Source organism: Puma concolor, chromosome E1 (genome assembly GCF_028749965.1).
Source record: "Puma concolor isolate L17-30 chromosome E1, mPumCon1.1.hap2, whole genome shotgun sequence".
In the NCBI taxonomy this organism is placed as follows: Eukaryota; Metazoa; Chordata; class Mammalia; order Carnivora; family Felidae; genus Puma; species Puma concolor.
The window spans coordinates 21,628,265-21,652,926 of NC_141680.1; the positions used below are offsets into that span (position 1 = coordinate 21,628,265).

A 24,662-nucleotide genomic window follows, 5' to 3' on the forward strand; every position below is an offset into this window, starting at 1 on the left:
TCCCTCCCCTCCCTTTGCCTGCTGAGGCCGTCTCGGCTTCCCACTTAATTGTCCCTAAGCAGTTTTTCTTGCTGCTGCATGAAAGTATTAGAGGAAATAATCCTCTAGGGACTAAGACAGTCTACCTTTGTGGGGGCAGGAGAAGGGGCTCAGAGGCAGCGAGGCTCACGCTGGCTGCACGCCTCTGTCAGCCTCCCTGCCTGTGCTGCCGAGGCCTCGGCTCCTGCCTGGTGTTTCTGAGAGGATTCTTTTCCTCTCTGCTCCACATCAAAGGCCTCAGAGCTATTTACACACCACACAATTTTTGCTACAAACTTGGGACAAGGTGCTGCTCTCCTTCCCCCTTCCGGGGCATAACGATGCGTAAGTGTAACACACGTTTCAGATTTAGGTCTTGTCGTCCCCAGCCAGAAAATATAATTTATTGAAGTCCAGACTGTCAGGCCCAGCTCGCTGCTTCTTCGGACCCACCATTCTCCCAGGCATCCCTCTGCTCTCCGGTAAGTGCCGACGGCCCCATCGCGGATGGCCGGACTGGATCTGCTGGGTTGCTAAGAGTCTAGGATTGCACTCAGTCGGATTGGGTTGTACGAGTTAGAGGTGCACATTTCACACCTGGCTCTCTAGGAGGGAGGGGGGTTCCTGAGATAAAAATGAACCCCGTGCCCGGCACCGTCATTGCTAACATTGGCACGGCGCATTATGGTGTAGACAGCTTACGTACAGCGTCATCTTTCTCAGTGGCCCCACGAAGGGAAGGAAACTAACAGTTCCTGAGCCTGTCCTCTGTATAGGTCCCTGCTTGGCGTGTCCATAGGTATTCTCTCTTTCCTGATCATGGTCTAGCTCTCCTGATGGGGAGGCATCTTGTGATCACATCCCTATTCTATAGTTGAGGAGACTCAGGCTGCTGGGGAGGTGGGTGCTAGAGCTGGGATTCGCAGGTGAGGCTTTATCACCAAGGAAGTCAGGAGGAAGGAAGCCTGGGCTTTGGGACCAGACAGGATGCCATCAAGACAGATCCCTGTTTATTTGTCAAATCCGTGGCCCCCAACACAGCATTTTCTGTTCCCAATGCATTTCCTCATCTACGAACCCAGCAAGATAATCTCTTTTTAAAAACGTTTATTTATTTTTGAGAGAAAGAGCGTAAGCGGGGGAAGGGCAGAGAGAGAAGGGAACAGAGGATCTGAAGCAGGCTCCACGGCGACAGCAGAGAGCCCGAGGCGGGATTTGAACTCACGAACCGTGAGATCATGGCCTGAGCCCAGGTCGGACACTCAAGTGACCTCCCAGGTGACCCCTGCAAGATAATCTTGCCATGTGGTTGGAGGGCCTAAGTGAGAGAATATAAGTGGATTGGTTCGCAGGATTACATAATAGACATCTTCACTAGTTATGAGTCCACACTAGGGGGGAGCCACTACGTTTTTCCTTTTCAGCAGAAGAGAGATTAGTCATTTGGGTTCCGGGTAGAGAGTCAACAATGAATTGAAGAATGGGGGGTTGGGGGTTCCTGTCCTCTCCGCGTATGGCCCTACCATACCAAGCTTATCTCAAAGTAGGTAGAGGAGAAGAAAAACGCTGTGTGCTACTGATTGCTTATTCCTTAATAATGCCAAGCCTGTTGCTGAAGCCCTGGGCAGCTGATGAGATTACTGGGGCCATGGAGTTTTGTAGGAGAGGGAGATGCTTCCCATGCCTACAACCCACTTCGAAAATCTGCATGTGAATTCCAACCGAATTGTAACGAGTTACTGGCATAGTGGCAAGACACCACCAATCTGAAGCTGGCACGTTCTAAATGAGAGGGACATGGAGGTGGGAACGGGGAGAGGGTCTCACTGCCTTCCCAGAGCTCTTGGAGTAGCTCTGAAGTTGGTACCTTCCCTGGAGTGCCATTCACTTTACATTTGCCATTACTAACGTTTGCAGCAGCCCCGTGAGGTGGCCATTTTCACCAATCCGAGGCCCAGAGGGGCTGAGCCAGGTCGCAGAGCCGGTCAGCGGAGAACCCAGGACAAAATCCATTTTTGCCTAGTTCCAAAGCCGACACTCTTTGTCCCCCGTCCCTCATAGGTACAGCGCATACCCTCACCCCTCTCCCAAACTGCTCTGCTCCTGGCCAACTGAGATCGGTGGCTTGCTAACGCAGGGTTCTCCCATCCGGTAGTAGGGGAGGTACGTCTCAGAGTCAGAGGCATCGTGGAAAAGCGCAGGCATCTCATCCAAACTTCTCTTTTTCACATGTGAGCCCAAGGTCCACGGAGGGCAAGGGGCCTGCCTGCAGTAGTTTGGGAACAGAGGTGAGCTCTGACCTGGGCTTGATGGCCTGGGCCTTTGCTCTTCCTCTAACGCCAGGGGCTAGAGATAATGGCCAGGATTCTCTTCTCAGGGCGTTGCGTCCAGGAATAAGAGAAAGATTGGCAACTGCTGCTGGCATCCAGGCTCAGAGTGACCTGGCAGGGGCCCCTGCCTTACGGAGTCCGGGAAATGCAAAGTGGAGCCCTTTCTGGGGAAGGTTAGGAACGGCCGATACCCGTGAAGACACAGTTTTCTGGTTCAATTAATAGTGCAAACAACACTTCTCCAGCATGTACCTACTTAAGAAAATAAATTATGTATAAGCTCCCTTAAGGATTGTTGAAATATCCACTCACCAGCTCACAACTAAGCCTGCAAGCTTCAAACCTTCTAGTCCATTCATTAATCCTGACCTTTAGGGCTTCTCCTAGGCAGTTAGTTTCTTGTCTCTTCTTGCTTATTACACTTGAAGGAAATGAAACTGTACAGCTCCAAAGTGCGTCTAACATCCAGCCTTTCCCCGCCCTCGGTTGCCTGACTTTTCCTTTCAACGAGTTACTGAAATTTCTCATTAGGCTGTTTTCAACACAACACGCACATTAAAGCCAACCGTGTAGTCTTGTTTGGTTTTCCTCTTTCAAACTCCTCAAACGCATTTTGCACAATTGGGAAGTGAGGAAGTCTGTCAAATGGGTTACCAGGTTTCCAGCATGCAAAAATGAATCGGCGTTTTGTTTCCTGAAATTGCAATTAACGTGTTTGAAAATGAAATACAGCAGAGGGACGGATGCATAAGGAGGCTGCCTGAGACGGTCGGCTCTTTGAAGGCAAGGACCGGATCTTGTTAAAATGTCTGTCTGCTCATTCATCTGTGCCTGCGACAGGAACTCTCGACTAGCTCTTGCATCCCAACGACTGCCGCACGACTGTGTTTTCCCTCCAAGGAGATTTAGAAAGGCAATTTCAGCCAATACCCGTGACAGCACCTCCACGTGGTAGGTGCTATTCCTGGAAGTGAGGGAGCGAGGGGGACGTGGTCTCTTTGCAACCACTTGTCACCTCTTCCCAACTAGGGGGTCACCATCTCTTTTAGGACATTGTTAATATCTTTCTCTGTGGAGGCTCCCTCCTGGGGGGAAAGGGAAGAGCGGACAATCACTGAACATTGAGTCGAGCGCTGTGCCGATCGCTTAGTGACCCTTCTATCCTTTAAAGTTCACGGAGCCCATTGATGTAGGCGTTATCCCTCCCAGGGTGCCGACAGGAAAACTGAGGCTCCGAGAGGCTAAATATCTTGTCCAAGGTCCTATAGTTAAAGAGTGGTTCACCTGACCTTTTGTTTTATGCTCAAAGGTTGTCAGAAGTCCTTTTGACATTATTAGAATGTATGAGACGGTGATGTGACCCCTTCCTCCACGCCCCTGCACCCATCTGCTGGGATGTGACCTTTCCCATGCGCGTTTCACTGAGAGGCCCTCCTGCCTCCTCTCTCCAAGCCTGAGTGCAGCCGGGGCCTTGTCCAGCGGGAAACTGTCCATAAAGCTTTAGATACCGTGCAGGAGGGGATGTGTGAGCCCCATGCAGAAGGAAAGAGCATCGAGCAGCTGCAAGCCTGTCAGCTGAGAAAACAGCACGAAGGGGAGGGGTGGGTGGCTGAGTGTTCTCCTCCGATTCAGATGTTTTGTGAGCAAGTGTGCTCGTGGAGGATGACTCATGGAGACACAGGGCAACTGGAAGGAGCTCCGGTTATTCACCTGGAGCGTCGTCGGAAATGCCAGACCTCTGCTGCTGAATCCCTCCTGACAGCTCACGCGAGAATCCCACACGGGGCTCCACCTGAGGTTATGAAGTGGGACGTGGGGAGCCAGACCGACGCCTTTCAAGTCGGGCTGCGGCTTGGCTGGTGGGGGGCCCGGGGCCTGACTTGACGGAAGTTTCAAACGGGCTTCGGCAACAGGTTGGCTGCTGTGTCTGCTGAGGTCTCACTGTCTGCCTCCTGCGGGCAGTAAGGGCCGTGGCATCTCATCTCTGGATCCCCAGCGCCTGCCTCCACGGCCGGCACATAGTAGGCACTCTGGGAGATGTCTGGGTGAAAGAGAAAAGTCCAGCGTGCACTTGGGAACCAGGCAACCGGAGCTTCCAATGTTGCCTCTGTCATTTCATCTCGTTGGCTTTTGATCCTTCATCTAGGAGATGCTGGCAGGAGTACCTTTCAGTAGAATTGTAAAGATCAAAAGGACTATAATGGGTCTGAGAGTGCTTTGTGTGGAAAAAAACCCTCAGCCCAGGCGGGGGAGCAGTTCTGTTTGTGGTTTGCATCATGCCCAAGGCCCTGCAGGAGCAGGGGAAGGACAGAGCTGTTATTTTGACGTGGGAATTGAATCTGAGATGTTCCATCTGGGGCCACGGTCACAGCTCGCCCGTTCATTCACTTAGCGAACATCTACAGAACACCTCCCGTGTTCTAGGCGCCGCCTCAGGCGTTGGGGACACAGAAATGAGTCAACGTTTTAGGAACTGCCCGGCCCAGAGGGTGGCCCTGCAGACGATCCTGGGTGGTGCCGGGTGCTGTAGGAACGCACAGAAGGCAGCTGCCTGGGAGGCTGTGCGCGAGGGGGCTCTGGGTGCCTGTTGCAGAATTCTCTCTAGACGCCAGGGTATTTAGCAGGTTGAGACGAACCCCTGGGCCTGGCTCCTGGTCTAAGAAGGGCCATGCTGATGCGATCCAGAAGGCCAGAGGTACCAGTCCAGGCCTCTGGCTGCCTGGCTGAGCCCCGCCTACCTGCCCGTCTTTCCAGCTCTCTTCCTCTTTTGGAACCTAACACCCTGGACGACTGTGGTTTCTGCTAAAAGGTGGGCAGGGTTTGTGGAAGACACGGACTTTGGAGTCAGATTATCCTGGCTGAACACCTACTATGTGCCAGACACTGTGCACAATGACTAATGGAGCTTAGTGGTCAGATAGCAGATAATTATTAAGACAAAGATGGGGTGACTGAGAGGCGTTTGGCACCTGGTTCTGCCCAAGGATGCTGTGTCAGTCCCAGAGCTCCCCCCGCCCCCACCCACCTCCCCACCCCAGCCGCCCTCCAGCCTGGCTCTCTAATCTGCCCAATGCCAACAGGTCACCAAGCCAAACCTAAAGTCACAGGGCCAAAGCAAGTGGATAAATAAAAAGAACACATTTCCGGTGAGTCAAGTCTGACTGGGAAGAGGATCCCTTTCTCTGTCACCAGATATGGGGAGCAGGACCCAGGAGGGGTCCCCTGCCTTTAAGGAGGAAAGAAGCCCAGAAAAAGGGGAGGAGAAAATGCAGTCACAAACCATCCATAGCCCTGTTACGATTTTCTTCTGCTGACCCTACTGACCTGATTCCTGCTGCCCCAGTCTGTGCCAGCATCCAGGCAGACTGGGGGCAGCATGTGTTCAAGGCACAGCAGCCCAGATGCACTGGGATGCGGCCCCGAGTCCTGCCACATCTGGCTGTTGTGGGGAGTGGGGCACCTCCTAGTCTATGTTCGGATTACTCACAAGATGATGGATGTACCTGGGTTCACGGTCCCCGATCCAAGTTCTTTTTACAGTTGCTTGCTTGATCCTGCCTGCTGGACTTATGGGAATATGTTACTTGCTTGGCTTGCCCTGTGGCTTTGCCAGATCTCTTCTGGAGCATTCCTTGGCTATTCTTGTATAAGAAGTTTGTAATAGTCTTGCTGGATATTTCTGCTCCCTTGAACTTCACCTTTCCCTCACCCTCCCACCACACCTATTCCCGGGGCTCGGGTGGGCTTCACCTCCCACTGTGAGTGTGTCTTATACCTGGATGACCAACCCTGAGATAAGACATGAGTCACTCTGTGCACCTGCCTCATTGCCCACCTGTTGGGAATTGCTTTTTTTTTTTAGCAGGTGAGGGATGAGGAAGGGAGAGGAGGGAATCAGAAATGTGCTCTGCTGTGCTCCTGATTAATTTCACGTTATTCTACAGGGCTGCATGGAAAACAATGCGTCAGTAAAAACCAAATGACGGTTTATGATGTGTGCACAGGAAAAGCGGACGTTCCAATGAATGCCAGGGCTGAAAATAATCCCAAGGTGGGCTGACTCTAAAAGCTGATCAAGAAAAGGTCAAATCGGTAACTACCCACACGGCACTGAAATCCTCATACTCCATTCCTACCGATTTCACGCCTTCTCATTAAAAACGTATTTCTAGGGGCGCCTGGGTGGCGCAGTCGGTTAAGCGTCCGACTTCAGCCAGGTCACGATCTCGCGGTCCGTGAGTTCGAGCCCCGCGTCAGGCTCTGGGCTGATGGCTCAGAGCCTGGAGCCTGTTTCCGATTCCGTGTCTCCCTCTCTCTCTGCTCCTTCCCCGTTCATGCTCTGTCTCTCTCTGTCCCAAAAATAAATAAACGTTGAAAAAAAAAATTTAAAAAAAAAAACAAAAAACGTATTTCTAGGAAGTGCTCAGAGAACGTCATTGTCTTCTACTCTTCCCAAGGGCTGGTCTTAGAAGGTTGGGTAGCACGTCATTTTAGTAGCAAAGCACGTTCAAAACCATCAGAGATTCAGAAATGCGGAGGGTTTCCGGTAGTTCAATCAGATTGCTTTCCTGACATGTGGAATGCAGACTGGCTGGCAGACAAAGAGTGTGCATGGCGCCACTCTCCTTCATAGGTCCCACTGATTGGCCACAGCACTCTTTCTCTCTGGGCCGGGCACTCTTTTTATTTTTTCCCCCAACCCAGCAATGCTGGTTGCCACTATGAGTCCATTCGATGAGTAAGGAAGAGACGAATTCTGTTTGCCGTCCTTGTTTGTGCCGAAAGAACGCAACGTCTACCGGTGGTGCCAGGGTTTCTGTAACAAGGGGCAATTCTTGAAAGTGGGGGAAGGTTTGGGCAATGCGAGGGGCACAGTTTCGGGGAGTTAGGGTAGAAGGGGCTCTAGATGGTGACAGAGGCAGAGGTGGGACGGCACACTGCGAGGTGTTGCTTCGACTTGGCTTTGGTACCAGGATAGAGCGTGCATAGGCTTTGGAATCAAATCCCATTTCTGGCATTTCCTGGCTTTTTAAATGGCACTAATAGTTTTGAGCCTCCCCCTGTCTCAGATGGGTAGACCAGACCCCCTAGGAGACCGCGATTTTTGGTGCACCACAGTTCCTGGACTTCTGATCAAGTATCAAAGGACCTGAGAGATTAGGGGCTTTCAAAACGGGAAACGAGGCATTTCATTGGATAGCCGATGAGCAACTATTACATGTCGAATATGCTGCTAGGTCCTGGGAATACGAAGATAAATTAGAGGTGGACACCACCTTCAGGTAGTTCATGAGCTATCCGGGTAGAAATGGAGATAAAACAGCTTCAGATCGTCAGGGAGACAGAGCGGCTGTAAGACCGCCACCGATCAATTTACAGAATGCAGCTCTGGAGGGACAGTTACATGAAGCAAAGTCCACTCGTGTAGGATTTGTTCCAGCCCGTCATCCCTGTTGATCTGTGTGCATTTTCACCAGGGCCTCTGTTTAGCTCCTGCTTGTACATCAGCATGCCCTACAGGCTGCCTCACTCCCCAGCCCCACCTCATCTCCTCACCTCCAAAGCAGGGCCTGGACTGGGATGGGGCAGATGAGGTGTCTAGGGCACAGCACTTAAGGAGGCACTCCCTTCCTGGGGCTGAAGTCCCACCCACCTGAGAGTGAGCACCTCCTTAAATTTTGCACCCCAGGTGCCCTGCTCCAGACACAGCCAGATGAAGATGGGTGGAGACATTGGTGATGAAAGCGGCTTGCAAAATGGACACTGTTGTCCCATTCTCAGATGAGGAACCTGAGGCTTAGAGGGGGTGAGTGACTTTAGAGGCATCATGGAGCAGGGAAATGCATGCAGGATTAGTGGAAGATCACACACGGGCTATTTACTAGGACACATCCGCGGGTGGACCTTGGGCCAGTTGCTTATTTTCTCTGAGCTTCTGGTTCCTCATCTGCAGAATGGGGATATTAGTGCCTCTCAGGGTTAGATGGTGACGAAGTCCAGGCACTTCCAGCTTCCGGTTCCGTGACCCTGCTTCCCCATGTGTCAAATGGGCTGGCCACACCTGCCTCACAGAGATGCCACGGGCACCAAATGAGATGATGGGTGTGCCGACCCAGAGTCAGTTCTCAAGAACTGTGGGCAGGATGAAATGTCAGTTCCTTAGGCCTTGTTGTGTCTCCAGCCCTGTCAACTGTTCTCCTGGGGTCTTAGGGCGGTGAGCATTTGTTTGGTGAGCCTTTGGGAGGTTCCCGATGATAGGCGCAGATCTTCCCTAGAGGGATAATTGAGACTGAATACCTGCTACCTTGATGCGCTTCTGTCATGATCCCAATCCAAACCTCCCGGCAACCCTGCTTTCATTGCTCTCATTGTTAGGGAAGAAGCAAGAGGATCCACAAGAGCCTAAACCACTCATGCAGCAAGGCAGGGGCAGAGCAGGGTCTCCGCCCCATCTATTGGATGAAGAAGCCTTTGCGTATCCCACTATGACACAGTCACCAAAAGTACATGCTAATATTTCTCAGCAATGGAGCAAAACCTATGATTTCCGTGTTGCAACTTGCCGGAATATAAATGAGACTGAAGGCAAGCCACTGCGTGAAACCTGGTGAGTGCCAGCTGCTTCTTAGGCATGGCGGAGGGACGGCTTGAGGCTCTGCAGGGTGGCCCGGCGGTGTCGCCGAGTCATGTTATGAGTCCTTGCTGTGTCCCCAAAGGTCAGCTGAAGTTCCACAGCCCTGTTCCCCAAACACTGGAGACATGAGGGGCAGGTTAGCAGCTCTCTGCAGGTTTTTTGTTTTTTTTTCAACGTTTTTTTTTTTTTTTTTTTTTTTGGGACAGAGAGAGACAGAGCATGAACAGGGGAGGGGCAGAGAGAGAGGGAGACACAGAATCGGAAACAGGCTCCAGGCTCTGAGCCATCAGCCCAGAGCCCGACGCGGGGCTCGAACTCACGGACCGCGAGATCGTGACCTGAGCTGAAGTCGGACGCTTAACCGACTGCGCCACCCAGGCGCCCCTCTCTGCAGGTTTAAGTCTTGTAGCTCCTGCCTTGAGAACATCCTTCTGGCTAATTTCCTCCCCTCACCCCCTAGCGTCAGCCGTGTGCCAAAACAGTGCTGCTCATCTCTTCCGGTTACCTGCCGCAGCCTCCTGCACGGTGGCCCCCTGCCCCCACTCCTTTCCCTCGTTCATTTTCCACATAGTGGCCACGGGATCTTTCCGGAAGGCAGACTCCTTCCGGAAGGAGGATTAAACCCTTCCATGGCTGCAAACCCGTTGGCTGGGTTCACTGGGGAGCTGGCAGGAGACAGAGACTTGCATGCAGGAGGTGCATCACGTGAGCCAGCGTTCTCGAGACGTGCATGCACATACCACCCCCATAAGGGAGCGAAGGAGCCAGGAGAAGTCCCCCGACGCACGTGGAGCTAGAGTGGCCCTTCAGGGTTGTTTTGAATGGAGACAAGGGGACAGCTATCCCACGCTCACTGGGTTTGGGCCCCTCCCGGGGAGGGGACAGAACCCTGGGTAGGGTACCTCTCTGCACTAGAGGACAGTTCCCAGAGAGGGAATTTCTGGACTCGAGAGCTGTCTGCTGCCAGTACGCCAGTCGCTGGGTGGGCGAGGGGCTCAGTCCTGCAAGGGTGGGCGTCCGTCATGCTGCCATAGTCCCTGAATCGGCCTCAGTTCCAGGGGCTTTGGAAGGAAACCAACACGTGCTGGACGGATGCCAAAATAAACACATCCATTATTTGTCTTTCTGTTCTCCATCCCCGCACTGTGGGGCCGTGTCTTCCTTGTTTCTCCCAGGGCTCTATGCAGAGCCCCACTTCTCATAGGTACTCCATAGAAGTTTGTCGAGTGAATGATTAAAAGAGAAAGACTAAAAGAAACAACGCTGCCATCGGTTTCATAAGGAAAGATATATTCGCACACAACTTTGCTGTCCCAAGCCCGCACCAAGTGAGCATAGCTGTATGGCCCCGTCTCAGGAACCCGGCCTCTTCCGAGTGGAAAATTTAGCAGGTGGGCAGGACCTCCCACAGCAAACCTCTGCCTACCAATGGCTCCAGGTCGAACGGGCCCCGGGGAGAGATTTGGTGAGGAGGAGACCAGGTCTCCTTTTCACAGTGTCTTAGGCAGCCAGGCCCCCGTTCTCCAAAAACAAAGAAATGGCTGCAGGAACTGGGGATATTTAGAATGAAAAAGAACATACTTAAGGAGGACCACAGCTGCTATCTGCAAATATTTGAAGGGATACCATTTGGAGGAGGGAGTATTATTCCCTACCCCTGTGGGGAATAGTTCTAGGGTTTCAGCTGGTCGTAGGGAAGAACTTAATTAAAAAGCCCAACAATAATCTTTATGCAGAAATGGACATAAATCTCTATCACAAAGACATAGTTACACAAGTGTATCCATTTGTCGAAGCAATACAGGTAAGACACGTGCATTTCAACGTGCACACACTTGATAACAGAAAGGAAATGTTAAATCATCCTTATCATCATTATCATCCTTAAATGAGGGATGGAGGGGAGCAGAGGTAGAGAGGAAATAAGAACATCAAAACGTTAATATGGTTCAATCTGGATGGCGGCACATGGGGTTCATTATATTCTTCTGTTTACTTTGTCTATGTGTGAACGTTTTTGTAATAAAAATAGATATATGTTAATTATTTTTTCAAGTTTATTTACTTTGAGGGGGGAGAGAGAGAGAGAGAGAGAGAGAGAGAACGAAAGCAGGGGAGGGGCATAGAGAGAGGGAGAGAGAGAATCCCAAGCAGGCTCCGTGCCACCAGTGCAGAGTCCAATGTGGGGCTCAAACTCTCCAACTGAGAGAGCATAGCGTGAGCCGAAATTAAGAGTCGACGCTTAACTGACTGAGCCACCCAGGCGCCCAGATGTGTGTTAACTGTTAAACAAAGATGGATTGAATGGGCTATGTTGGGAGACAGTGGGCTTCCTGTCACTAGAAGTTTTTATGCAAACACCACGGGCATCCTCTCAACACCCTCACCCCGCAAGAACCTGGGATGTTGGAGTATGTTGACAAGAGCAGGAGACTGGGTCAGACAGTCTTGGTCAAGATCCTCACCCTTTGCCTCCTGAGGGAGGGAAGCTGGCTGAGGGTCTGAAAGAGAGCTAGAATCTTCAGAGCCAGGAACCAGCACCAGAGAGCCTCACTCCGGATGGTGGGAGATGCTGGGGTGCAGGCAGGGCAGGTACCCGAGGTGTCTGGAAAGGCCCCTGCACCTGCTGGGAGGTGAGTGGATGGAACGGGGGGATGGTCGAAGTCATGGCAAGGACTCACGGGTTTGCAAAGTAGTCTGAATCAGTGACAACGTGAATTTTTGGAGTCACAGATCCATATGCCATTGCTACTAGCTATGTGACTCCACCAAGGCACTCAACTGCTATCAGCCTCAGTTTTCTTGTCTGGAAAATGGAATATAGGACCCATCTCCTAGGGTAGTTGTGAGAATTAAGTTAGTATAGACAGCCATGCACATTACGGTTGTTACTGCGTGTGAGGGGGAGATGAGCCTAAGTCAAGGCAGGTGCCAATGGGGAGGAGGAACTAGGACTTGAAGGTCGATCTCAGACACCAGCCACCACCGAAGGGACACAATTTAGGGATGGCTAAAGAGGGGACGGTGTCTGAACGGGTCAGCTTGGCTTAAAAGATAGGGGAAAAAATCTACAAGGATCCTTCCATTGATAAAATTCCAGGATTCTCAAGGGATCCCCAGCGATTTCCTGGAGTAATGCTGGGGCTTTCTACACTCTAGCTTATCCCCATCTCTTGTAAAGGCGCACGGTGCTGGACGGCTGTGTGTCCATGCTGCCTAGGACAGTCTCCCTTTGGCAGCTCACATGGTCCCCAGACCACTCAGCTGCAGCTGTGACCCCATTCCAGACTCTGGCCAGTTCTGACCGGGCCTGGGGTCATAGGGAACCCCATAGATAGGAGAGGCATCTTTAGCTCTCTATCTCAGCTCCTGGTATACAGTGCGTGTCTCATACATGACGCCAAGTAAACAAATAGGTGCTTGAGCTATATGTGGGGACAGGTGCCTCAGCCAGGCCTGCCCGCTCTGGGACTTGTGTCCCTGGAGGACCCACGGCGATGGAGGACCAGCCCACCCTCCTCCAGCTGGGCCCACAGAGCCCCAAGAGGCCGGCTGGCAGCCACTGGCAGCAGGTGGTGCTCCCGGCAGATGGCAGTCGCCTCTTCATTTCTCGGCAAGGCTCAGAGCACCAGCACGGCCACCCACCACACGCACCATACATCAGAAGCCTAATGGTGCGTTTTAGAACATAAGCGGTAACCACCCAAGGGAAGGGACCCGGGAAGGGAATTAAAGCCAGATGCACAGCAGGGAGGGAAAAAAATTTGAGAAGAGACTCCGAGGAAACGGGGCCAGATCCGGAGGCAGGAAAAGGTATCTCCCAAGAACATACTGACCAGGGGAGTTCATTTCACTTAAAATCAGTGCCCTTTATGGAGAGCTGGGCTGGACGCTGGGACCCTGGCCCATCAGCACTTCCTGGACTGGGCCTGCCCGGCCTGGCCCTCACCACAGCATTCTGAAATGCTTTGTGAGCGCCTCCTGGCCGCTAACTCAGTTTTCCATTCAATAACGATTTTTGCACACCTACCATGGGGCATGAGGTTATGTACCATGGCATTTAAACTCATGGGTTGAGAATCAAAATGCTTGGATTCAAATGCTGGCTCTGCCCCTGCCCCAGGGACTTGAGTTAACCCTCCCCTGCCTCAGTTATTCCTTGTAATAACCCCCACCTTACAAAGCTGTCATGAGGTGTATATTGTCATGAGACAATATGGGAAAAGGGTTTAGGACAACGGTGGATACATCCCCAAGGGTCTCTGCCCACCTGAGGACACACTCTAACATTCAAGTGGAGGGGACAGTGGGCCATGTGTTTCCAGCTTGGGGATCACACACAGTATTCAGGGGCTTCGATCTGAACTGAGCAGGCACATACACACATGCGCACGCACACACAAAGCACTCACACACATGTGCACGCGTGCGTATGCACACGTACATGCACCCCCACAGGCACACACACATGCACAGGTACACGCGGGCCACCTAGAGCCCCCAGCAGAAACCCATTTCCTAGGTAGGTAGGTGAAGTTTCCAGACCCTTTTCACAGAGAGGTGGCTATGCCTGGGTCTTGGCGTTATGCAGGCATCTTGGTTCCAGGGCTCTCTCGTTGCTGGCATATGGAGTTTCCCTTTCTTTAGAGCTTGGCTCTGCATTAAATTTTTTTTAAATTGTACTCTATCCTGCATTTCTATGTGTGTGTAATGGAAGATAGGATTGTGTTGGCTCAGTCCATCATGGAGATGGAACTAGAAATCGTGACTGGAATTTTAATTTTATTTGCTCATATCCTCCCTTGTTCACAAAGTTTTTGAGGTTGTTATAATAGAGAGATGAGCAACATAAGGTTCCTACCCTAAAGGATCTGGGGGGACAGGAGTGTAAGCAAATGAGTAATAGTAGAAGGAAGTATGCCATAAATGGGTGGCTCAGTTAAATATACATGCGGAGACTCAGAGTTGGGCTAAATGACTAGCTCTGACCTGAGGGATCAGAAGAGGTTTTGTGAAGGAGATACGATCGTCACTGTGGCTGGATGGAGGAGGAGGATTTCAGGACAACAAAAGCAGGGAAGGGCAGCGGGAACAGAGTGAACGAAGGCACAGAGGTGTGTGTGTGGATGTAGAGGGTTTCCTGGAGGCAGTGAGCACACTGGTGGGGGGAAGGGGAGGCTGTGGGGGAGAAAAGCAGTGGATGAGATGGGAAAGGTGGGTTGGGCAAGGCTGTGAAGATCCTGATGTTGGGTTGAGGCCAAGCATTGTGCGGGGCAACTTACGTAGTTACGTATTTATTTATTTTTAAATGTTTTTAATGTCTGTTCGGTTTTTGAGAGACAGAGCATGAGTGGGGGAGGGGCAGAGAGAGAGAGGGAGACACAGAATCCCAAGCAGGCTCCAGGCTCTGAACTGACAGCACAAAGCCCGATGCGGGGCTTGAACTCACGGACTGCAAGATTATGGCCTGAGCCGAAGTTGGATGCTCAACTGACTGAGCCACCCAGGCGCCCCCAGAATTATGTATTTAATGCTCAGGGCTGTTTTCTATGTTACACCCTCTTTCAAGGTAGGAAACAGACTCAGAAGTTATAAGACATTCTACCATAAGCAAATTATTATGCCAAACTCAGCCCTTTAAGCCCTTGAATCCTTTGCCAGGATTCAAACTCATCCCCGGACCCTGAGTCCACACGTCCCTAAGAATATAATGCTGTGCCATGAGGCAGTTCTGGAAATGATGAGGCACCCTGGGAAATACAAAGTCTACACTGATCTTCCGGGTCGCGTGGTGCAGTGAAGATGAAGCGCTGTCCCTAGCCTCCATCAGTACCACCACACAGAAGGAAAGAAGAAGGACAAAGAAGTTGAATGGAGGTCAAAAGCAGAAGGGCAGAGAAATATCAACGTTAGGACTGTGAGAAGACTGTGGGGTGGGGGAGGGGGAAGAGGCCGGCAAAGGAATCAAACCATCCATCCACAGTGGAAGAGTCTCAGAACTCTCAGCTCATTGGACAGAAGAGGGAACTGGGGTGCAGAGAGAAGAGCAAAAAGAGCCCTCAATTTATGCCTCTGTGCAGGACTGGCCGATGGACTCATTCATTCATGTCCCCAACACCCAGTCTCCTCTACCCCTAGCGCCATTATGCAGTTGCTAAAGACATAGGAGAGGGGATACATATTGAGTACATAACGTGTTAGGTATTCACATGCTCTGTCCCCTCTACCTCTTCAAGCAGCTCAGTGTGAAATGTGTTACGACTCCCATTTTACTTACAAGAAAGCTGAGCTCCAAGATATCCGAGGTAGAGTGGGGTTAACACTCAGGTCACTGCAGTACCAAAGTCCATTCCTCTCCTCTAGTGCACCCTGCCTTTCGGCTATCATCCCTGCCCTCAAAAGCTTAGTGACCAGGGTAGTCATAACATTTACTGCCCCAAGGAGGACCCTTTGGAGAGGGGAAGGAGAGGGCGTTCTCAGTAATCACATCAGGACGACAGGCATAACCTGACATTGTCCCAACAAACTGGGATACAGGCTCACCCTGTACTAAGGGCGAATTATTTACACTTGCATGGGACTTGAAAGTTTTTCCAAGCATCTTCCCACTTCTAGTCATGCCTCATTTATATGGTGAAATGGGAAAGGTCCCCAGATAACTGAAGCTCATCCTTTAAAACACAATGTTTTAGGATCTGGATGATTCTGGATGGTGCACTTTGAAATGCAGCCCGGGGTTTCCCGCCTGAGTAAAGGGCACTCCGTGGTGTTGTCCCTGGGCTGGCCTTGCTCTCCCACTCAGCTGGGGAGAGCTCCTGGAGCCCACAGGACTCAGGGCAGAGGCCTAAAAGGTGGGGGGGGGGGGCTCCAGTGCATTCCCTGTCCCAAGAGATGGACAGACACCAAGAGTTCACCCTGGGCTTTCCGTGGTCAGCTTCTTCAGAGAAGCTCAAAAAGCAGCATCAGCTAAGTCAGAGACTTGCCCAGGGTATACCGCCAGTTAGGACTGGAATCCAGGTTTCCTGACTTCTAGTCTTGAGTTTGCTCCGCTGAGCCCGGCTGCCCTCACAAGCATCCCTCCCCCTCCTTCCTCCACCACGTGAGACCCCTGGCAAGTGCCCCCGACAGGCTCCACTGTCTCATCCCTCCATGCCTTCGCACCTGCTGTTCCACCTGCCTGGTACCTCTTTCCTGGGAGTGCCCTTCCCGGCACACTTTGTCCTTTCAGGGGGAACTGGAAGCATTTTCATCTGGTAGCCTTGCCTGAAGCACTCTACCACTCCGGACCTTGTTTATGGGGTAATTTTATACTGTGGGATTTATGCCTGCCTCTTGGTTTCATGCCAGGCTCCCGGAGGACAAAGGTTGTTTCTGTTCATCTCTGCATCCCAGCACCCCACACATGGCCTGGTACAGAGCTGGCTTTCAATCAATGTTATTGTATTAGATTGAAATGCCCTTGGAGGGAAGAGAGTTTTGACAAGAGAGGCTGGTCAGGAAGAGGCCAAAGATGGGGGCCCGGCTGCGTTCCTCACATCACCCTGGGGCCAAGGGTGGCTTTATGTGGGCAGTGGTTTAGAGCAGGCCTGAGGGTGTGGGGAGAGAGGCATGGGGGCATGGCGGCCCCAGAGACGGCTCAACCCTGCTTCTGCCTGTTGGAGTCAGCCTCTGGAAAAGTACCAGTGAATTAAAGCCCAATAAAAAAGTCAATTAAGTCCAAACTCGTTTATGCCTTAAGCTCCCCCAAGCCAGTGAGCCAGAATGCAAGCTGGGCCGATATTTCTCCATTTCCCTCCATGTCTACATTGGTCTCTGGTGAAGCAGCCGTGACACATTTTATTTCAAGTATAAATGGGGCAGATTGACTGATAGCAAAGTGATGGCTTGCTGGGGGCTGTCTGGATCCTATTCAGGAGACTCACGGCAGCAGGCGTGACATTCATGTCCTGACCTTGGGCTCTGGAAGGGGCACTGGGGATCGACGTGTGTGTCCTCGTGTGTGCGTGTGTTTGCATACACATGCAGGGCTGTGCGTGCGAACACGTACGTGTGCACTGTTGTCTATATAGATAAGCCCAGTGTGCATATTTGTGTGTTGATGTGCCCAGTTATTCCACACATTTATGGAGCACCTACTGTGTGCCAGACACCATACTCGCTTCTGGGGTTCTCGTGGTGAAAGAGATAGTTGCTTGTGGGTTATACAGTCCAGAGGTCTAGAAGGGAAGACAGACAATAAAACAAGTAGTAACCACAAAGTACAATATATTGAAAGTTACATGGATGCAGATTGCTCAAGTATCTGAGGGCACGCATGTCTGGAAATCCATAGATGTGTGCATGAATAAAGCAGTATGTGTGTGTGTGTCTGTGTGTGTGTGTGTGTGTGTGTGTGTGTGTGTTGTTATTGTTGTCGTGTGTGGGCTGTCTCTGGCTGGCTCAGGTTCTGGAAAACATCCCTTCAGAGTGATTGCAGAGCAGCTTGCCGCTGAATCAGAACAAGGGACCTAACACCTAAAGAGCGTGCACAACCCGTGGCCTCTCCGCTTTCCTCTCACTTCCCTTCGAGCTCCTGGGACCACTGCTCGCTCCCAAGAGCCCTCGGGAGGCCTGTGGCTGACCTCAATGCTGGGGTAGATGGAGAAACCTTGGACTAGGGTGATGGGGACATGGGTTCTATCCCCAGTCCTGCTGCTAACTACAAAAGCCACTGCAAAGGGGGAGGGGGAGTTTGGAGTACGGAATCTGCCCCTTACTGGTTGTATAACCTTGGGCATGTCTCAGCCTCTCTGAGTCTGAGGTTCCTTATTTGTAAAGTGGAAGTAATGATACTGTCTCCATCAACCGTCACAAGATTGCTGTGACAATCCCGGAGTCCTAAAGCATCCTTGCAAAAGCGGGAGGTAGCTAACACTGCTAACAGCTATCGTTCGTATCATGGGTGAGCCTCCTCTGGCTGAGCGCGAGCAGGGGAGGGGCAGAGAGAGAGGGAGACTCAGAGTCGGAAGCAGGATCCAGGCTCTGGGCTGTCAGCCCAGAGCCCAACGCGGGGCTCGAACTCACGAAATGTTGAGTTCATGACCTGAGCTGAAGTTAGATGCTCAACCCACTGAGCCACCCAGCACCCCAAAAGCCACCTTTCCAAAGCAAGACTCTCGTAGTGCCTGTTCACCTGCATGGCACTTCCCAAAGTATTTTTAGGAAAACACCATTTCTATGATATGCTTTAGGGAAAAGAAAAAAACAGCTCTGTGGTCAAACAGGTTAGAAAGTGCTGGGCTAACCGGAGGTAGGCATGTTTATTTTTTGCAAGACTTCTCAGGGCCTTTAATATACCAATGTGTGTTGGGAATCTCCAAGACGGGGCAGAGCATATGTTATTTCTATCTCAGGCAGGGTCCTTCCAGAGGCTAGGATTTAAGGGTCGTGGTATACTTGCGAGTGGCTTCAGGAAGCCTGGGTATGGGGGCTGTGGACGTGAGGCAGGGGAGAGAAGGTAAAACCATCTAGGGTGCATTTCGAGCCAGTTTTCCAGCCGCGGTGACTGGGGCTTAGTCCCGCAGGAGACGCTGAGAGATGGTAAGAAACACACCGCAGGGCTGTCACACCAGAGTGGGGAAGAAGCTGGCCATTCATGTGCTTGCTCCTGATTATATAATTAGAATCCTGGGGTGTTAACCTCTCAGAACTTCCCCCCTGCCCGGTGCTCAGGCCTAGGCTGTGTGTGTGCCCAGAGAATGCTCCCAGGCAGACACTCACAGGGGTTTGCAGAAAGTTCCTGACAGCTGGACAGGGCAGAGCAGAGACCATATAGACAGAGCACCACCAGCAGGTGCCACAGGTCCCTTGCTTGGCTTGACCTCCAAGTCCATGCTTGGATCCGAGACCCCTCGGCGAGATGACGGTTCCATAGACCTTTCTGAGGTTAACACTGGCTGACACGATAACGTGCAAAATCCCTCCATGGACTGGCCCTAATCTATTTTTTTCTAATCTTATCCATTTCTGTTCCCTTTTAGCCTAAAAGACCGGCCACAGGGATTACCACAGTGGGAGTGCAGATGGCCTGAGTGCATGCAAACATTTCTTCCAGTTTGGACTCTCCTGGGATATTTAGAACTCCTGCGCACAAATGTGTGCTTGCTACACTCGTGGCACGGGGCCTGAGACTCAATATAGGGTAGAGGCACCAAGCAGGGCAGGGGATGGAAGGTCCTGGAAGGTGGTTACCCAAGGAATCAGGCACTGAGAATGCCAGAATTCTTGTTGAGAGAAGCCAGGATGGAGGCTGGTGAGCCAGAGACAAGCTTTAGGTACAAAGTATCAGTGACGAACGACGGATGGGCGGCGGCGGGCCAGCATATGCCTGCACGTCCCTTTTACGAGGCACTAGCTCGGGGGATGCCCTGGTGTTGAAAGGGCGGGCCTACACCAGCCGACTCCATCTTGTTCTGTGTCCTTCACCTTGACCACACCTCCTCCCCTTGAGTAACCCCCCCTCACCTGCCTAACAGGACTCGACCCTTCCCCAGGACCCTTCCCCAGCCAATCGGCTGAGGCCATAGCCATTACCTCACCAACTGCCCCCAGGCCCCAATAAAACCTTTGTCCTTTTGAAACTCGCCCTCTTTCCCTGGTATCTCACCGCTGCGTGGTGCAGGTAGGGGATTGAGCTCGAGATAGCTCGAATAAAGGCTCTTTGCTTTTGCATCGGACTCGGCTCCCTAGTGGTCTTTGGGGATCATGAATTCTGGGCATAACAGTGTAAGGGAAACACAAAGAGAATGTCAGAGCTGGAGGACCCAAGCTCTGGGGATCATCTCATCCCCAAGACATTAAAAATAATTTGTTTTAATGTTTATTTGTTTTTGAGAGACAGAGAGCACGAGCAGGGGAGAAGCAGAGAGAGAGGGAGACACAGAACCCAAAGCAGGCTCCAGGCTCTGAGCACAGAGCCCCACGCCGGCCGGAACTCACCAACCGTGAGATCGTGACCTGAGCTGAAGTCCGACACTTAACCGACTGAGCCACCCAGGTGCCCCATCACCCCCAAAACCTATTTGAAATACAAAGAACCGTGAAGACGAAAGAGGAGGGAAGGGACTTCCCCAATGTCACCCCACAGTGCTCTTTGAAAGTCGAGCCTGCTCAGAACGCACCTTTCCTGCTCACTAGGTGAGCACTTTACTTTGGATTCCTGGACCAGTAGTGTTCCTGGTGGCGGAGAACTCCACGACTTCCGAGTTCCATGATGAGAATGAAGCCCCGCCCAGTTGCCCTCCGCGCAAGCCCCTCCCCCTGCAGCCCTGGGACGCAGGTGCCTTACTTCATCTCTACCCTCCACCTCACCCCAAGTGCTCCTTGGAGGGCCGGCTGCCACCTCAGGTAGTAATAATAACATTTGCAATTTTAGACGTGTCAGCAAGTTTTGCCAGGTAGTGTGAGAGAGCATGAATGCTAATGCCTCCATCTGGGGATTATGTTAATACACTATCCTGAATTGACATTTAAAAAATTGCATATTTTAATTGGCTGCCTCTTCTGTCTCCAAGTCCAGGATCGTATAGTTTTTTAGTAAGTGGGTTGATGCCGGTTGTTGGAGAGATGCCCTCGGCTGGAGCCTGGGAATCAGAAGTCACTGCATTCACCCGCAGGAATGTCATGTCTCTCCCGACTTTGGGACTATTTATATGCTGGGAGTACACTTCTTCTGCTTACTGGTGAGCCACCTGGCTCTTACCCTCCAGACCTCTCAGCCTGAGTCCCACCCCTGCCCCAACTGGAGAGAAATATGGTAAGGATGCAGTTGTTTGGGGCTCCTTCCCCACATCCAACCTTTCTGTGGGGCCCGAGGTAAGGTTTCTTGGGAAAATCCTGGAGTTCATTCTGTCTTTGCCTCTACGGCCAAAGGGTTGGTGACTATGATCCTCTTTTTGCTCACCTAACTGGCAGTTATTGGGGGCACACGCTGTGCCGGGCACAGGGCTCCCACACTCCTTTCCTTCATGTCGTTTCCCACCACTTCAGGGACCCCGGGCAGGCTCCAGGCATCTCTCGCCTTGGCTACTGCAGTCTCCCTGGCCCCCAGTCCTGCTGCCAGAGCCCCATTCATTCCTTCCCTGCGGCCATTCTTTCTGCAGGCCCTGCAGAAGGGCCCCTGGTCTCAAGGACCCATGCCCAAACACCCTCAACACGGACCACGCCTTGAAGAGTATTTGCACCCCTGCCCACCGCCCAGACAGATAAGACCACATGCTTGAACCAGTGCGAAACTTGGAGGCAGGCAGACGTGACTGTTGGTCCCTGTCTTTCCGTTACCTATCACGTTGTTATGCTGTCCCTTTACTTTCTGGAGACCCAGTTCTCATACGTATAAAATGGGACGAATAGGTCTTGCCCTGCCCACCTGCCCGGGAGGTGGCAGGAATCACGGGAGATGACGAAAGCACACGTGTTTATAAAGGGTAACGTGCTGTCTGTAGAACAAGGGCTTTTTGGGTGTTTCCCCAGCTGCACTAAGGGCTGCCCGGGGAGGGTTATAAAATGCATGTTCCTGGGGCGCCTGGGTGGCGCAGTCGGTTAAGCGTCCGACTTCAGCCAGGTCACGATCTCGCGGTCCGTGAGTTCGAGCCCCGCGTCGGGCTCTGGGCTGATGGCTCGGAGCCTGGAGCCTGTTTCCGATTCTGTGTCTCCCTCTCTCTCTGCCCCTCGCCCGTTCATGCTCTGTCTCTCTCTGTCCCAAAAATAAATAAACGTTGAAAAAAAAAATTAAAAAAAAAAAAATGCATGTTCCTGGGGCTGGCCCGGAGCTACTGAGCCAGACTCTGTGGTGGTAAAAACCCAGCGATCTGGGTTTTAAATAAGCCTCCCAGGTGATTCTTCTAAGTCCTGATGTTTTAGAATCTTGGCTTATTTTTATTATGTCTGAAATCCCCAGACTGCACACTTACCTCTCCCTCTAGCTACTTGGGCCCACTGAGCATGCTCTGAAGTTTTGCTACGTGCTTAGTGTCGGCACAGCTTCCCTCCCGGTCCCCAACTCCAGGATATCTTTGGAGTACATCCAAGAGGATCATAGTGTAGTGGAAATAGCAGGTGCATCAGAATTAGACCAGTGTTTAAATCCTGATGATCTCAGTGACTTTACGTAGATCGCCTAACTCCCTGTATCTGCATTGTTCTCGTGGGGGGATTAAAGCAGTAATCTCAGGGTTGTGATTAGGATTACAGAGAATAAACTCATCTGCAAAGTAGCTGCCACATTGAATAGGCTCACAGAGAACTGGTTCCTTCCACCCACGGGGTGGGAGATCCGCCGTGGTTTATTTCAGGTGGCTCTCACTTCACGTGGCATATTTGGACTGAGACTCACGGAGGACTTGATCTTGAGAACCTGGCAGAAGTGGCATGACTTTTGCTGAACTCAGCCCCCTAGAGCCCAAGTTCTGTCCTGAGTGAGCCCCTCTGCTCCCTGTGCAGGACTATTAAAGTTTAATTAGCAACTCCGTGCTATATGCATTATTAAAACCATGCTGGACTGGTTGTTAAATCCAGCCTGGGCTACCCCCGGTGACTGGGGCTTCCTTGGGGGTCAGTGCCAGGCCCCCAGGCAGAGCCAGAAGACACCCATCGTGGCAGGGTGGGGATGGCCTTGACTCTGGACGGGGCCTGCAGAGCACGAGCACGGTGGCCTCTTACAGAGCTCTGCGGTTGCAGATAATCTGTGCTGAGCTTGGCAGTGGTTCGGGTTGCAGTTTTTCATCTGTAGAGAAAGACAGCAACCTACCCCCCTCATTGGACCGGGGGGGTCCCCTCAGACACTTGGCCTCTTTCATCAAGGGCAGGGCTGTGCCTCTCCCATCAGACTGGGGCTCCCATTAGGGCAGGACTGTGCTCCCCTCGTCTGACTAGGAGGTTTCCCGAGCAGAACCGTGTCTCTGCCATCAGACTGAGGGCCCCCTCCCCGAGGCTGCGGGCTGTTTGCTGCCCTTTGTCCCAGAGGCTGTCTAGAACACCCCTTTTCTTCCGGCCGGAAGCTTCTGTTGCCCCCGAGGCTCTGCCCTTTGCTTTGTAAGCAGTAAAAAACAGAAGGCAACCAGCTTTCTTTTACAGGTTGTTGGCTTTTAAGTAAAGATAGTTAAAATAATTTATATCTTGCTCGGGGGAAAACTGGAGAGAGGAGGGAGGGGACGTTTCCCTGGCAAGGAAAAGCGGCATAAAATGTCCTGCTAAATGCTCACTCAGCGGCCTCTGTTCCTTCGAGCACAGAGCAAACACTGGTGATTTAAGCCAAGCTCTGGGGATGGGTCGACGCTACAGCTGTGACTCCAGGTTTGACCCACGCGCTGCAGGGTTGAGTCAGGCTTCCCAGGGGACAGAGGAGAGGGATGGAGAGCTGAAGCTCAGGCGAGGAAAAGAGGGCATTGTGGGGATGGTGGAAAGTTGCCATTTTCTGCACTTCAACTTTTGTTCACTAATTTATAGTCTGAGCTTTAGGGCAGCAGCTGGCCCAGGAGGTAAGGACCTTGGTTTCTTCCAGGCGGTTTCTTACTAATTCCCCACTCTCACTAAGCCAGTCTTTAATGACCTTGAGGTTCTTATCACCCTCGTATTCCAGAATCTTCACTCTGGTTATTTTTGTTTTTATTTTAGAGAAAGAGAGAGAGCACGCATGAGTGGGGGAGCAGGGCAAAGAGAGAGAGAGAGAGGAGGAAGAGAAGAGAAAGAAGAGAACAGAGAGAAGAGGAGTGAATCTTAAGCAGGCTCCACACTGAATGTGACTCAGCACTCAATCTCATAAGCCTGAAATCATGAACTGAGCTGAAATCAAGAGTCAGACGCTCAACTGACTGAGCCACCCAGGTGCCCCTGAGTCCTTATTCTAAGTCTCTGTGAAGCAGCCTCTTAGCCTTCTGAGCTTTTTGTTACATAGTGTCATTGTCCATAAAGCCCGGAAACAGAATGTCAACAAAGACATCTGCAAGTTTGTTAAAAAAAAAAAAAAAATAGTATCTGTGTTTCTAGACCTTACTGGCATACATCTGAGGGTGTAAATTTCTTGATAAATATCTGTCTCCTCCATTGGATCTTAAACATCACCAGGGGGAAGAACAGGAGTTTGTCCCCTGTTGCCTCTTCAGTATTCTGCATGATGTTTGGCACATCCTGAGAGTTCAGTAAATGCCAAGTAAAAAAAAAAAAAAAAATAACGAATAAGTGAATGGCAAGGCTTATCTTGGGAGTGGGGATGGCAACGAAGTAAAGCGGAAGACTAAAAAAAGTGGGCTTTGAGAAAATAGGCTCAGGTGTTTGCGACACCTAACTCATTAACTCGGCCCTCCATCGTGTTTAGAGGTAGAATTTGTACCCAGAGGACTGGGTTGTGATAAAAGAGACAAAGATAGAGAGCTAAGAGTTAGCATGCAGAGACGAATCCCCTCATCATTCAGCCTCTTCTGAATATTTATAGATCCATTCTCTGTCTTCAAAGGATAGCCATATCCTTTGATAAAGAATTAGACTCCTGCCTGAAGAATCTGGACTCATGACAGGTCAGTGCATGCCCAGCCTGGAGTACTCAAAGAGAGAGAGCAGCCTCTCTTGGGGTCTTTGTACGTGTTGCTCCCGTTGTCTGGAATGCCCAGCCCCTCCCTAATCCAATGGGCTCCAACTTCCAAGAT

General features: G+C 51.5%; 1 protein-coding gene across 2 annotated transcripts in view; it reads right to left on the bottom strand.

Moving 5' to 3' along the window:
• Window positions 1–24,662, bottom strand: part of ASIC2 (acid sensing ion channel subunit 2) — a 1,013,600-nt gene that overhangs the window by 91,096 nt on the left and 897,842 nt on the right. The gene's annotated exons all lie outside the window — the stretch shown is intronic.